This window comes from Patagioenas fasciata, chromosome 3, assembly GCF_037038585.1.
Source record: "Patagioenas fasciata isolate bPatFas1 chromosome 3, bPatFas1.hap1, whole genome shotgun sequence".
Lineage (NCBI taxonomy): Eukaryota > Metazoa > Chordata > Aves > Columbiformes > Columbidae > Patagioenas > Patagioenas fasciata.
Window position 1 is genome coordinate 40,777,213 of NC_092522.1, and position 15,159 is coordinate 40,792,371.

General features: G+C 38.0%; 1 protein-coding gene across 2 annotated transcripts in view; it reads right to left on the bottom strand.

The window, feature by feature from the left end:
* Positions 1 to 15,159, bottom strand: part of CRIM1 (cysteine rich transmembrane BMP regulator 1) — a 188,507-nt gene that overhangs the window by 45,393 nt on the left and 127,955 nt on the right. The window lies entirely within an intron of this gene.

The window sequence follows — 15,159 nt, forward strand, 5'->3', positions numbered from 1 at the left end:
CCCTACACTGCTCTCCAATATGTAATTTCCCAACCTACACTGGAACCTGGAATTTCAATTGAGTTTATAACCTTCCTCCATCTCATGAAATGAAGACTTAAAGGAAATCACATTTAAAAAAAGATCACTACCTGAATTGATAAATTGTGAAAATACAGAGAAACTGTATACTAACCATCAGGGTGATAAACCATAATATGTTTTATATAGTACGCACATTTTCATGTACTGGAGGTGGCCACATCTTGCCATCTCTCATCGTCAAACCAGATATATTGAAAGGCAGATTTTGCCATCTTTACTTAAAGGCAGCTAGTCTTTACTTCAGACTGCAGGTTAAATGCTACCCAGAATTCATTAAGTTGTTAGAAGCACACACTTTTAACCAAAATATAAATATCTCTGTCTATTGGCTCCATGTCCAGCAGGCAGCTTTTGCACCCATGCCTTCCAGTCAAGTGAAAATTACGAGAATGTGTTTTTCTGCATTCATTGTCCTTCACAATTTTCAGCTTTCATAGCTTCTCCCCAGCCCTACTCTTCTTCTTCACAACAATTTATACAGTGGATGAACATTTTTAATCCTTTTTAAATTAGGTCATCTAAGTACAGAGTTTGGAGGCAGTCACTACATGAAAGACACTACAATGAAGTTAGACGACTACAAACTCATCTCAGAGGTCACGGTTCAGATTCTTCACTTTGCTGAAAGTTTCAAAGTATAACATTCACATTCCGTTGCTTGTGTAATTTCAGGAGAAAAAGTAGCTATACACTTCATATGTTTATAAAATGCCACCAACAGCTTTGTTCAAATACAAGCTCAAAATTTGTATAACGGCATTCATGTCTCTGTAGATCCTCCAAATCTCTCCTAATCTAAATAAAAACACTTTTTTTTTTTTTTCCTAAGAGTTTAATATAGATTACTAGGATGGGGTTCAAAGGAGGGATTTTATAAATTTCTGTCAAGTCTTCATTTCATTTCACTGGTCTGAGTTTACACATGTAGTACAACCATAAAGAGCCATGTGTGTTAAAATCCATGGATTCCCAAACTAGACTTCTTTTAATCTCAGCAAACTCAGTAAACTATCTGACTAAATCATACTCATGTCTAGTATTTAACATTTGCAACTTCAACAAAGCATTAGTTTAGGAATCAAAAACATACTGATTTATACCAATAATATGATATTTTCCAGAAACTCCATTAATTAACCCTATTTTAGAACACAGAGTATATATAGTTTTGCAAACAAACTGATTTTTAGCACTGGTGCCTCTTCTGAAAACCTCATTTTCTACCTCACTCCTTTTTCTAACCAAAATACCTTAACCATGCAAAAGATCAAAATACAAGAATTATCCTGAACCTGCTCTGAGGTTACTGGCCAGTCAGCCCAAACCCTACACTTCAAATGAAAAAAACCCACAGTAATGCTTATCCTCACTGGTAGTTAAAACCACTACAAATAATATGAATCATTAATGTTACCCAAAGCGAAGTTCACAGACATTAACACGAACTGGAGAACTGAAGCAGACTGATGTCTTACCACCTGACTGCAGAACAGTTAGGTAAAAACACGTAGATAAAACCCCACAAAAACTCACTGAAAGCTGAGATGCAGGTTAGTATCAATTGATCCACTTGGGTGTAAACTAAACCTAGAGAGAAACAGGATTGTGTTTCACGTCCCATCACTGAAGTTCAGCCCTCAAGATAATTTATCTTTAACTGCAGGTATAATTTAATATCAAGAAAAAAAAAAATCATATACTTGTTACATATTTTTTGTGGTGACTTTTCAAACTTATACTTCTGTGTTTTGATGCTCTTGTATCTGGGACACACCAACAGCACAATTTTTTGCCCCCTTGATACACCCAGTAATGTGGTATTTCCTACAAAGGACAAAATTAAACTGTCATTATATTAATTTGAAAGGTTTTGTTAGCCCTCTATGCATTGTGTTTTATTATTCTGTTACCTCCCACTTTTGTGTCTGCTCTCAGCATCCTCAGTGTTTCCAGACAAGCCTACAAATCTGTTTTTTTCTCCCTCCTGTCCCTAAAGGTAAGCCCTGAGATACAGTAATTTTGTATGCATGCCTGCTTCTCAATGAGCCGCAAGTAGAGGACAAAAGAAATAATTTCATTCCCTACCCCCACATGTGCAAAAATGCAGCCAGAAAGAACAAAAATATCAACCCTTTTCACTTCGCTAGACAAGACTCAACAAATAAAGCCTGCCCTGCTCTGCCAGGCTTCTGGCTATTTGAATAGGCAAGCAGTAGCTAAGCTTGAAAAAGCATGTACCACCACATGATCTGAGCTTGGCTTTCACAACTGCTCTTGGTAGAAATGGCAGAAGGAGGATCCAGTACACAAATGCACAGACAATGGGTGGGAAAAACGTGTGCTGTTTCTGTCTGTGTGCTTTACAACAATAAAACGATACCACAAAAAGAGAGAAGAAGAAAACAAAGAGAAGGGCATTGAAGAGAGTTTGGATGAAAAGAATGTGTTGCTGTTTTTTTTTTTTTTTTTAATAGAGCACAAATTTTGCTGATGTCAGGTGCTTAAACATGTGAAACACAGACTTCTATTAGAATATCTTGCTTCTAGATACCCTCTCTGAGCCTGAATTTTAGTGCAAAGGATTATTAATTTGCCAGCTGTGAGGCTGACAAAAAATTTTCAATTAATTTTTTATACTGCCATTTGCTTAAAAATAATTTCAAAAATTTTGAAATCCACAGTGGATTTTCAGCCACTGATGGTCTGTCAGTGCGATCACAATAGATGTGATATAAACCCTGCATCTTGTTCGTTCCAGCTTGAAATCAAACTGTGCATTTATGGGGAAAGAAGGGAAGTTGGTGACATCCAAGTAATCCCTGAAGCTGGCTTTGTCCTACATGAGCAATGCCAACAAAAAAAAGGAGTGTCACCAAAACAAAATGTTGGCAAGGTGGAATAAGACTATATTTTCATTGATGTTTTTTTCTATCTATGATACTTCTGTAATATGAAGAAAATCAATCCCCAGGCCCCACTCTTCTGCTGTTTTCTGATTCTTCAGACCTCCCACTTCTCCTAAGAATGGTGTGACACAGCTTGTATTACAAAGAACAGACATCGTCTTCTATTTAAAAAGTGAAATATTTTTTATATATATATATATATATATACACACACACACACAAGAACAAAGGATGGTTGATCTTGTCTTCTACTGTGCCTCATGCACAGTTCTTGTTATACTTAGATGAGTATTGAGGTCTTAATGCTCAGATGAAGTATGCAGAAATGGAGAGAAAAACAGATGCATTTCCATGTTCCAGTGAGACCGAGGGAAAGAGAGATCCTTAGGATTAGAATTTTATTACACACACAGTTTGATCAATTACAGTTATCAAAAAGAAGAGAAAGAAAACTCCAAATCACCATTGATTGCCAAAGTCCTGGAAAACAAAACAAGTCAAAACAAACAAAAAAGTCAAAACAAACAAAAATCGAAGACCATTTATTACACTCTTGTTGACTTCTGGTGTTTATCTGAATGTTAAAAAACAAATCATTCACTGAAGATTTCATTTTTCATTCTAACTTTGGCGATTTCATTTACATAATTAATTAGTTAATTTTAAAGAGAACTAAAATACACCTCCTCCCCGCCATCCTGTCAAGGCTGGTACCAGAATGAAAAATTATACCCATCATACCCACAGTTGCTCTGGGTTTTGAATGCATATAAGAAAACTAAGAGGGATTCCACTTAACTGTACTACTACAAAGCCACATGTATGATGAGAGCACCAAACATTCAGTTTGGGTTTGTGTGAAGGACCAGAGGGACCTGTACCAGCAGGAGAAGGTGGTGCAGGGATGTGGTGTTTCCCTTCTACTTGGCACTTGTGAGCCCACAGCTGGAGTAGTGTCCAGCTTTGGGTTCCTCAGTAGAAGACAGACACTGACACATCTGAGTGAGTCCAGCACAGGCCACTGTGCTGGTCAGGGGCTGGAGCAGGTGGTGTACAAGGAGAGGCTGAGACCAGGGCTTGTTTAGCCCGGAGAAGGAGGGCAACAGGGACGTCCTACTGCTGCCTTACAACTACATCATGGGAGGGTACAAAAGATGACGAGGCTTGGCACACCTTGGAGGTGCTCCAGGTTACAGTGAGAGTCAATGAGCACAAGCATGAGCACGGGAAATTACAACTCGATAAAAGTTGTTTTGTTCTTTCTTTTAAACCACAGGGGTGGTCAAACTATGACAGAGCCCTAGAGCGGTTGTGTGATCCCCACCCTTCAAAATACTCAAAACTTAATTGAGACAACACCCTCAGATCCTGCTGTCAATGGACCTGCTTTGAGCAGGACCAGGACTAGAAAATGTTGGGTGGTCCTTTCCAAATTGGATGGCTCCACAAATTTCACTTTCACACAAACTCAGGACATTTCCAGTGAAAGCAGCAATATCCTTGATGGAGCCTAATCAGGGAACTGAAAACCAAAGATAAACATTTCAGTTTCTGATGATCTCTGCATGCTTTTGCTAAGTACTGATTACCTTCATTCTGCATGAAAAGTACACATTTGCCTAAAGCCACCTCTCTGAAATCTACTAAATGACTTAAAGAGTAGCTTTTTATAGAAGAAGCAAAATTTCTTCCAGGCAGTTATAACAGTAATTATCTCTGAAATGTTGTTTACTGACAGCCACAACCACCTTTTATGAGTCTCATTTTCTTTTCTCCTGTAAGTTCATACTTTACTCATGCTTCACCTCTTGGTAGGTTATTTAATCATTATTACATGAAAAATACTTAAAACAAGTTATTTGCTTTGTTTCATTTAGAATGCAATATTTTAAATCAGACCAGGCTTTTTCTTTACGTCTTTAGAAATAACATGTGAGGGAAATACCTACTCCAGGCCTTTACAAAAGTGGTTTTAACTGGGGAAGTAACTATTGCATTCTGAGTTTCTTCTTCTGCATATCGTTAAATTGTTAAATATGACATAGTTTGAGGTTCTTAAGGACATGGTTTAGTGTTAGAATTAGGTTATGGTTGGACTCTATGATCCTAAGGGCCTCTTCCAATCAAAATGATTGTACAACATACAATTGAATTTAAAAGTAAATAGGGAACTTCTATTGCTGCTTCTTATCAACTGTTAGAAATCTGGACCAATACGTATTTTAAGCCAAAAACACTAGAAATGTAAGGGGACATGTATTTTGCACTACTCAGCCATGCCAATTTTCAATTCCACTCATAAATATTACAAAAAAATTACTGTATTTTTCCTTGCTGCAGAAGTATGACAAAAGTATGCATTGAACATCTGGGTTCAGTTGTTTTGATTCAAGCATGAGGGTTACTCCAGCTAAGCAGATACAGGAGGTCTGACTTCACCTGTGCTCCCAGCGCAGGTCTACTCAGTGTTACTCTACGTGCACGTTCTTGAAAGGTAGTAAATCCTACCAATGATTGGTGTAAAGCATTGCTAACATATTAAAAAAATTATTTGCAAATGCCATAATAACAAACTACAACAGTGTGGGTTGACAGTGGTCTGTGTGTGTATACACATAAATCAAACAAAATCAAGCAAACAGAGGGCATTTCGGACCCCAAAGCTGCAAGCATTTTATGTATGTACGCAAGATTTTCTTGCCTGTTTCAATTTTTATATATAAATTTATCTGTATATAAAACCAGTACTTCCAGCCGGTTTCACTTTAATGAAGAGGTTTCATTCTGCACCACAGAAATAAGGTTCTTCATCAAAACTGTGAAATTGTAAGCTCTACAGATATTTGACTACAGAGAGGTTGCAAATTTTGTTTTGAGATGGTCTCCTCCTGTGAATACCCACAACAACGTAGATTTTATCAATTCCATTGAAAGATTGCAAACTACTACACTAGTACCTATCTTTTACTGGGAATTTAATAGCAAAGTCCTCAAAAATTCATTGTCAAGCAGACAATTTTTACAGTAATAGCAAATATAAAAGTTGTGTTCCTAGAACCCCCCCAAATACTATTTTTTATTTTATTTGTGTTTACTCCATATTTCATAGAATATCTCAACTTGGAAAGGACCCATGATGATCATCGAGTGCAACTCCCTGCTCATTGCAGGACTATGTAAAATTAAACCATATGCCTAAGAACATCATCCAGACGCTCCTTGAACGCTGACAGGCTTGGTGCTGTGACCACATCCCTGGGGAGACCATTTCAGTGATCAACCACCCTCTCAATGAATTTTTCCTAATGTCCAATCTGAACTTCCCCTGATGCAGCTTTATTCCACTTACTTCTGTCCTATCGCTGATCACCAGAAAGAGGAGATCAGCATCCCCCCCTCCACTGCTCCCAGCCTGGAAGGTGGAGTCTGCCATGAGGTTGCTCTCCCTCTCCCTCTCCTCTAAGTGACCTCAGCTGCTCCTTGCAAGTCTTGCCCTTCAGATATTTTACCACCTTGGTCGTCCTCCTCTGCACATGCTCTAATAGCTTGATGTCCTTCTTAGATTGAGACACCCAAAACTGCACACAGTTTTGGACATGTGTTTATTCAGTATTTGTATATTGACTATTACTAGTATGCTTAAAAATGGTTTCAGATGTTGGTTTTCATATTTAATGTATAACACAGTATATTCTAATCAAGATATCTTGAGAAATTAGTTGGAGAATACTGCTCATGCAACTGGAAGGTAAACTTGCCAGTGATTTCTCTCCATGTATTAAAAAAAAAAAAAGCATAAAAAAATAAACACAAAAAAGCATGCAAGAAAGCATTTGTACTTTTGTACTAAATTACAATCAAGATAATTTCAACATACAAGTAACACAGTAAGATATGAATGTTTCAAGCACACTAAACTAGCTGTTATGCAGCACATGGAAGCCACCAGGCCTAAAAATAATCCTAAATTTAAATGTGAAGACTATATAGCCATAATTGTCACATAAGAACCAGGATTGTATGGTTCACTGCTCAGTGCTATAAATCCTCAACCTCCTCTTCCATATTTCCGTCTAGTTAATGTGAATCAGGCTTTAGTTTAACTAGTAAATATAGACTAATTGTACCTATTATTAAAAAAGCTGGAACATGGAAACGCATTTTTCAGTGTATAGCACAGGGAAACTTTATTTCCACCTGTGAGCCTCTCCATGCATGTTCTTCCCCACCACCCCGGACTAGGCAGCATTAATCACAAGAAAAAGAACCCTTTTCAGTACGTAAATGGAAATATAAATTCATTCTATAAATAATTCAGCCCACTGATGTCTTCAGTACTTTTAACAATAATGAACTGCGTAGGTTGTTATAACTCTATGAAGTTTACACATTTAATTTACAATGATTTATTAACCCCAGACAGAACAACTCCTATAAAATAGCAGTGCATATATATTCTGCAATGATTCGTCTCGGAATACTTGGAGAAAGTGTTAGCCATGTACAGAGAATAAGTTAAACAGAAGAGGATTCTAGAAAACCCAGCATCTCATTGGGAGTATGAAACGAAAACCTCTCCTGGTGCATAAAGGAAAAATGAGTCAAAATCATGTTCTATAAATGAAGAAAGACCTCTAACATCAATAATAAAGAACATGTCTGTGTTTGGTGAAGGTGAAATAGCTCCCTCTTCTGTAGTATTTTGTAAAACAAACTACTTCTAAATGGTGTAAGATGTTCTGATCTTCTGAAACCAGCAAAAACTGACTTAAATATAGCATCAGTGCTTTCAACATTTACTATAAAAACTAAGGAAAAAAAAAAGTGAACAGTTTTTACCTATTGCTTTATGGGATAGCTGGCTAAAAACTGGTCCTGAAGGGTGTGCTGCTCAACAGCCTTTTGAGTCTGCATACTTATTTGAATTTTGTCTGCTGTCCAAAAAAGTTAACTGCAGCCTACTAAGCAGCAGCATGTGTGTTTACTTAAGCTTCCTGTAAAAACATTCATATCATTCCAAGAGTGACTAAATGTTTTCCATCCTCATAGTTCACATTCCAGCCTTCCCCGCCCCTCCAGTTCATTACATGAAAATATCAGTCCCAAATCCTGGGCAAGAGAATTTCCTTCCTGGGTTTGAAATACCTAATGTCTTGCAGGATTTTTTTTTTTTGCCAGCGTTTAGCTATCTGTGTTAAATATCAGAGTTCAACAATTCAGCATCATATAACTATTCATAAAATGCAGGCAAGGACATAAGATAATTTTCTAATGTCACAAATAACCCTGAAAACATACTCACTAATACTTCTAAACACATAGCTGGGTTTGGCAGGCTTTTGTTTCAAATTTTATTCATATTGGCAACCTGAAACTACTTGAATATGTATTTTTCCTCGAAAGTAACTATTTTATTATTGCAAGCTGAAGAAGCCACCTATGAAGCAAAGCTGCACGTAAGAGGTTTCTTTTTTTGCAGTCATGCAATCAAAATACTCCCAAACGAAGTTAAAAACTTTTGTCTGTCATAATCAACTCTTCAAGTTTTCAGTTTAATGGGCATGTATACCCTTCAGATATCTTTTAATGCTGATGAGACTTTCTTGACAATTTCAGGTGGAGTGACACTAGGAAATAACCACCTTTATTCAAGTCGAATCAATTAAGCCTGCCTGTCAAGAAATGTACAAACAGGTAAGGAGGTCATTCAGTTACCATTACGAGGTGAAGATACAGCAAACACACTAAATTAGCATGCATCTAGGGCACATCTATGAATGCTATGGGCACTGAAAAGAATTAATTAGAGGATACATGAGGTTCTTTAAAAGTGAGACATCCTTAGCTGCATTGATATATATTAATTAGGATTCCTGAGTTATCTATCCTTTCAGTATTTTTCCACCAAACTTCATGATCAATCATTGAAAATTAGGAAAAGGTTCTTTTATCTTGGTATAGTCTTCCTAACTTTCTTAAATTTGGAGGGACTTTCACTGGCAGTAGGTTTCATTATACCCTGGATGGTGTGGTTCAACAGCCTCGGCTGCCTTGTCTAAAACCACTATACTAAATCATGATCTGGCAAACATAAGCCCAATTCTCTACAGCACGGCGTCTGCATCCCTTAATTGACTTTGATGAAAAGGCCAGTTGAGAGCTACGGCAGTGCTGCCGAACAATAACTTATACTTCATGCTCTAAGGAGATCTCTGGGCCCAAATCCTGCGCCGGTGAACACTGCTCACTACCACTGACTTCATCCTGAATGAATCAAATTTCTTTTCACTGGACTCTGCCGCCTGTTTTTACTTAATGAAGTGTTGGACACGCTAAAGGAACTGAACTGAATTACATCTCAGCTAGAGTTTGGAGCCCTTTATTGATGAAAATGTTAATTTCTTTCTGTAAAGATAAAGTGTCAGCCATAATGACAGCAAAGTAGTGCAGGCCTTATTCATGAAAATTCTCTGAGGGGATTTTGCTTAACACTTAATTTCTCATTCACAGCTTACACTGGCACCCTGCCACCTGTACCTGAGGGCTCTCACGCAAAAGGACGTGCTCCGAGATAATCAGTTACTAAGCATTAGCAGACTGGGTCACAGCTTTCCCTATGAACAGCCTGAGCCTCTGGGAGATGCAAAGGAACAGAAGTGACCATGGAATTTCCTAAGGGACATTTCTGGCGTCACTGCCACTGCCAAGCACTTGTATTTAATAACTTTCTAAAAAAATAATTTTAAAAAAATCAGACATTTTTCATACTGTTCTACCCAATATTTACTTGCTGTGAACAGAACTATTATTCCAGTTTACAGATGGCTATCCACAGATGCAGATGTCCCAAGGAAAATGTGGTTATTCCTATCACTGTATCTTGTTTGGTGTTATTCATATGCTATCATATATTGACTCTAAATAGCTACTTTAAGCTCCAGTATCCATTTTATTTTTTTGGGGGGGGAATGATGTAAAATTATTTCAAAATGGAATTGCTACTTAAACTACACCCATTTTATTCAGCAAATGAACAATGGTTAGCCCAGAATAATGGATTCGGTTTCCTCCAATGGGACATGTACACAGACCAGCTCCCATGAAGAACTTCCAAGCTGAAAGAAGTGTCAATGCATACCAAAATTTACAGCTCCTTATGACTCTTGAAAAATCACTCTCTCCCCTCTACCTAGCTGTCTGTTTTCATTAGACCTGTAGAAATGGGTTCTCTTGAGACTTTCTAGTGTTGCAAGAAGCTATTGGCTCTAAAATCAGAGGGAAAGCACAGAGGGCCAGTGTGATTACCTAAGTCTTGGCTCTTAATGAAGACAGTTCAGAAAACAAAAAAAGAAAAAACAGACTAAATAGATAATAGATTAAACAAACAAAGGCAAATCTCAAAGGACCAGTATCATTACAGCAGCTACAGAAGTGCTATAGAAGCATCCATCAGAAGCTTAAATCTAACTCTTTGTGTGGGATCCACAGAAAGTGATGTGCCTGCATTTTCCAGCTCTCACCAGTGAAAGGAGGTCCCTGCCTCGAAAAGCTGCAGGCTAAAGAGCTTGAGTTTGGGGACAGGCTGATGAAGGAAGGTCTTCCCCTGCACACTACATGGTCTCCATGTGCCTCTGTCACTAGCCTCATGCCTTACTGGTGACCCTTGCTTTCTGCCTCTCCCCAAACTCAGACACACTTGCCTTGAATTAGTCAGCTCCCTGCTCACACCTTGGGCTTTTATCTACACTCTCCTTGCAGCAGCACAACCCACAGGCATTGTTGTGTCAGAAAACCGGCAAAAAGTGACAATGGTGGATGTACTATAACAAGAAAGGGCTTTGATCATGTTGATGTTTACTCAAAAAAAACACAGCAGCTATATATTTGTGAGCCACAGCCATCACTTGCATAAACACTGAAAGCTACATGTGAATAACTATTACTGCTTTCAGTTATGTATGCAATTTCCTGAGTGAATCTCCTTTGCTGAGGCTAAAAATACAAACTGTGATGCCCTGCACATGCCACAGGAGGAATTTTGTTTTCCTCAACAGCTCTCTGCTTTCTGCTAAAACACATCTTCCCTCTTGCAATTTAATTTCATTCTTTCTTGTCCTATCTTCTTCTTTGCAAGGACCTTTTAGGCTCTTGAAGACAGATGTCTTCTCATTCCAGCTTCAAAATTTTCTCTTGAAGCTAAAACAAGCCAACTTATTCCATTTGTCTTCTTAAGACACGTTTTGCTAATGTTGGATTGTGCTCCATGCTCTCCTTCTGTCTCGTCCAGCTTGCCTGCATCTCTTTCAGAGGAACAATGTCAGGAAAAGGACCAAGAGCCTGCTATGTCAGCTATGTCAGGGACATATCCACCCACAGGAAACAAAGCAAAAAGGACTACTTCAGGTCTTGAAAACTGTACTCTTGATCATAACTTCAGCATGGTATTTTCCTTCTCAAGGCTCCATTAATCCACTCTCAACTTTTCCTTCCCCTTAAATCACCAGACTTCTCCTGGAGAACTGCTATTTAACAATTACTCTGGTCCAGGAGTCATGAAGAGTCTCCTCCAAGTGTAGCACACTGTATTTTCCCTTGCTGAATTTGGTTAACATTTTTCTGCTAGCTCTCTGCTTTAAAACAAACATACAAATTCATACTCTGCTCTCCAAGATACTTACTGTCATTTCTAGCTTTGTTGTTTGTAGATTAAATATATTTAGCTTTGATCCAAGCTAGTGAAAACATCAGACAGAACTGGACCCAGCACAGGTACTAGAGGATACCAACTTCAATGCAAATAAAGAAAGGCTGTCCTTTCTGAAGACTAAAACCATACATGAACCCACAGCAGTGGAGCGCGACATCCATATCCCTCTCCTCCATATATCTACCTCACATTCCTGCCCTTTCCCTCCTGGCAATTTCCCCTGGGAGCTCCAGCGTGAAGTACCTCAAGCATCTCACTCACCCTCCCCCTTCTACTGACAACATCAGTAGACAAGATGCAAGCATGGAAAGGCTGGTGGGAGCTGAATAGCTATCTTCTTCCAAGTCCAGCAAGCCCCAGACAAGTATTCAGAAAATCACAGGTTTCAAACCAATTTAGCTGTCCAGTCAACACCAGAATGTATATGTGTGGGCTGCACACACACCTGCAGGATCTGTGCTATGGATACATAAGACAGCAGTTCGTGAAAAAGCATGTATGGTAATATTGCATATCACAATTGCTGCTCCTCAATCTCTACTTTAGAAAACAGCTAACAGCTATTTCTGTATGCCTTCAGTCTCTACAATCACTGAACCCTGTTTTTTATCACTGCTGTAGTAAGAAAACCAGGATTTTCTTGATGAAGTAGTAGGAATGATCTAGTTTAGTCTGAATTTACTGTGTTCAAAGGCTGTATACATTTGCATGCTGACATACCATGCTGATATTTCAAGAACCTGTGTTCACAGAATTTCTACTACATTGTATTTGATCTCTGACTGCAAACATTTTTGAAGATGAAAATCAAGAAGAATTTTATCCTTATGTAGCTGTAGGAATGTAAAACATACCTGTGTGAATAGATACTTCCTTCATTGAAACTGATTATAAACCAGACAGGAAATAACTGAATTGGCAGAATTGTAAGTGTAGCAGCACTTGGATGATATATGGAGACAAATGTCACAAGTGACTGACACTAATAATCATTTATGCTGGATGAACTGCAGGCAGGCCAGATCCACAGGCAGATTTGATTAGAATTTGTCCCTCAATTTCACGTCCCACAAATCACACTATTCTTCAACACTCAAACCAAAACAAAAGAAAGAAATATCTTTGACTAAATAGTTTCACATACTAAAGAGCTAACATCTGACATGCTGAAAGTAAGTTCACACAACTTAAGCTGGTCACTGGCAAACTAGATCTATTTTACACATACACAGAGCCTAATGAGAAATAAACACATACTTAAAAATAGCAGTAAGCATTTAAAGTCTCTGCCTTATTGTTCTTGATCTGATGCCTATATTTTAATGGAAGTATGGGCTTGAACTGGTCCATTACCAACTATATTGACAAAAATAATAGAAAGTTTTCAACAGGCAGTCTTTTTCCTGCTCTACAGCTAAAGCCTTTATTAAGACATGCAACATCTAATACATGTAAGAGCAGAAAAGTAAAGTACATTCACGATAAACTTGCATTATATAACTTAATACTTACTCTACGTGGCCATTTTAAACCACCCTACAAAAAGAGCACTATTTCACTATGGTATATTCTCTATGGACTGAACATTTCACATTGTCAGATGAAGTGAGAGAGAGAACTGGAAGCCATTCAAAAGAAAAGTGTAAAATGAGGTATGTTTATCCTTACAATCACTAGCAAACTATCTCAAGATCAAAGTTGAGATTAATTCTGCCCACTTATTGAACATATCTCTAAGTTATGATGCTTTCTCCTTGAACACTTTTCTCAAATAACTTGTGGATCTGAAAATATGGTGCTGTGTAATGCCAGTGATCCTGGAACTTAGTTCACACTAGACACCAATCTTTGTTTTCTATGCTGAATAGTAGGAGATAAAAGATGCAGAAGGATAGGAAAAAAGGAGGACAGACTGGAGAGCACAAGACAATTGTTTAAGCTGTTAGTGCAATGTTAATAACATCTGAGCTTCTACTTAATCAACAGTTCATACATTACACTGCAAAATTAAGGTTAAACTACAGATATGGAGATTTAATGGGGTAGTATGCAGAAAAGCATCATACAGCTAACACGGAAAGTTTTTAATTCTTCTTGGGAAAAACTGTGCCTAGAATGTATTTTATTGCTTATAGATCTTCAATAAATGTATTGCACATATTTTTTGTTAGTATCATTAAAATCAAGGGATGGACTTGTCAGCCAGCTTCCCAGCCAGGACTTTCTTCTCCCCTGATCCCACCAACCCTGGAGGTCACTGATGATGCAGTGAGTATCAGTAGCAGAATATCGACAACAGAATGAGACTCAGGAAAATGAGTGAGATGCTGATTAAAAAGAAGGAGAATCAACCCATTCAGCCTAGCAGAGAATAGAGATGTCAGCTGGCTGGATTATGACAGAAACAAAATAGCATTTCAGATACAACCATGTTTTCATTAAAACTATATACGACTGAAATTCAAGATAATAAGATGTGCAGAGGAAAAAAAGTTTTTAAGGTTTGTCTTCCCACAGCATACTACTTCCACAGTCAGCCCTACTACAAGAAGAAAACCAGAGAACAGAGATCTAAAGAAGATCCTTGCCTAATGGGTTAGCAAGCAAGAGGTGTATTGCAAAGAAAGCAGACACTACGCTTTTCTATCTATGCACTGAACTCCAAGTAGAAATACTATTGATCTCAAATTCAAGGCTTAAGACACGTGATGCTATTTAGCAGTGGATGTGCACCATAGGTCTATCACTAATACACAAGTCCCTGCTGCCATCAGCTCAAAAATTTACTTTTTTGAAATATAATTTAAAAAACACACAGTGTGCAGACAGCCAACATCTAGAAGATTATTATTTTTTCATAGAATCATAGGAAAGTTTGGGTTTCAATAGGCCTTCAAAGGTCATCTAGTCCAATCCCCGGCAATAAGCAGGGACATCTATTACATCAGGTTGCTCAGAGTCCCGCCCAGCCTGGCCTGGGATGTCTTCACGGATGGGGCATCTAACACCTCTCCAGGCAACCTGGGACAGTGTTTTCCCACCCTCTTTGTAAAAAATTTCTTCCTTACATCTAGTCTAAATCTACCCTCTTTCAGTTTAAAACCATTACCCCTTTTCCTATCGCAACAAGTCCTGCTAAAAAGTTTGTCTCTAGTACCATTTCGTAATGTTCTGGGATTTCCTTAATGTGACCTTTCAAAGAAAAATGTCAACAGATTCAGCAAGACACACAGGTCTCCATAATTAACAAACTTCCAATCTGCTAAGACCTTGATCTCTAATATCTGTAAATATTTTTATTCACGCTGCTGATCACCAGGCACAGCAGCCTGGAGTTTGTTTGATGTCCTAAAACATAACTTCAAGAAGTTTACTGGTAGCCTTGACTGGTTTATTTCTCAGGGATTTTTTGATTTATTATATTGCAAGATAAGTTGTTAAGGCTCAGATGCTGAGTAATTT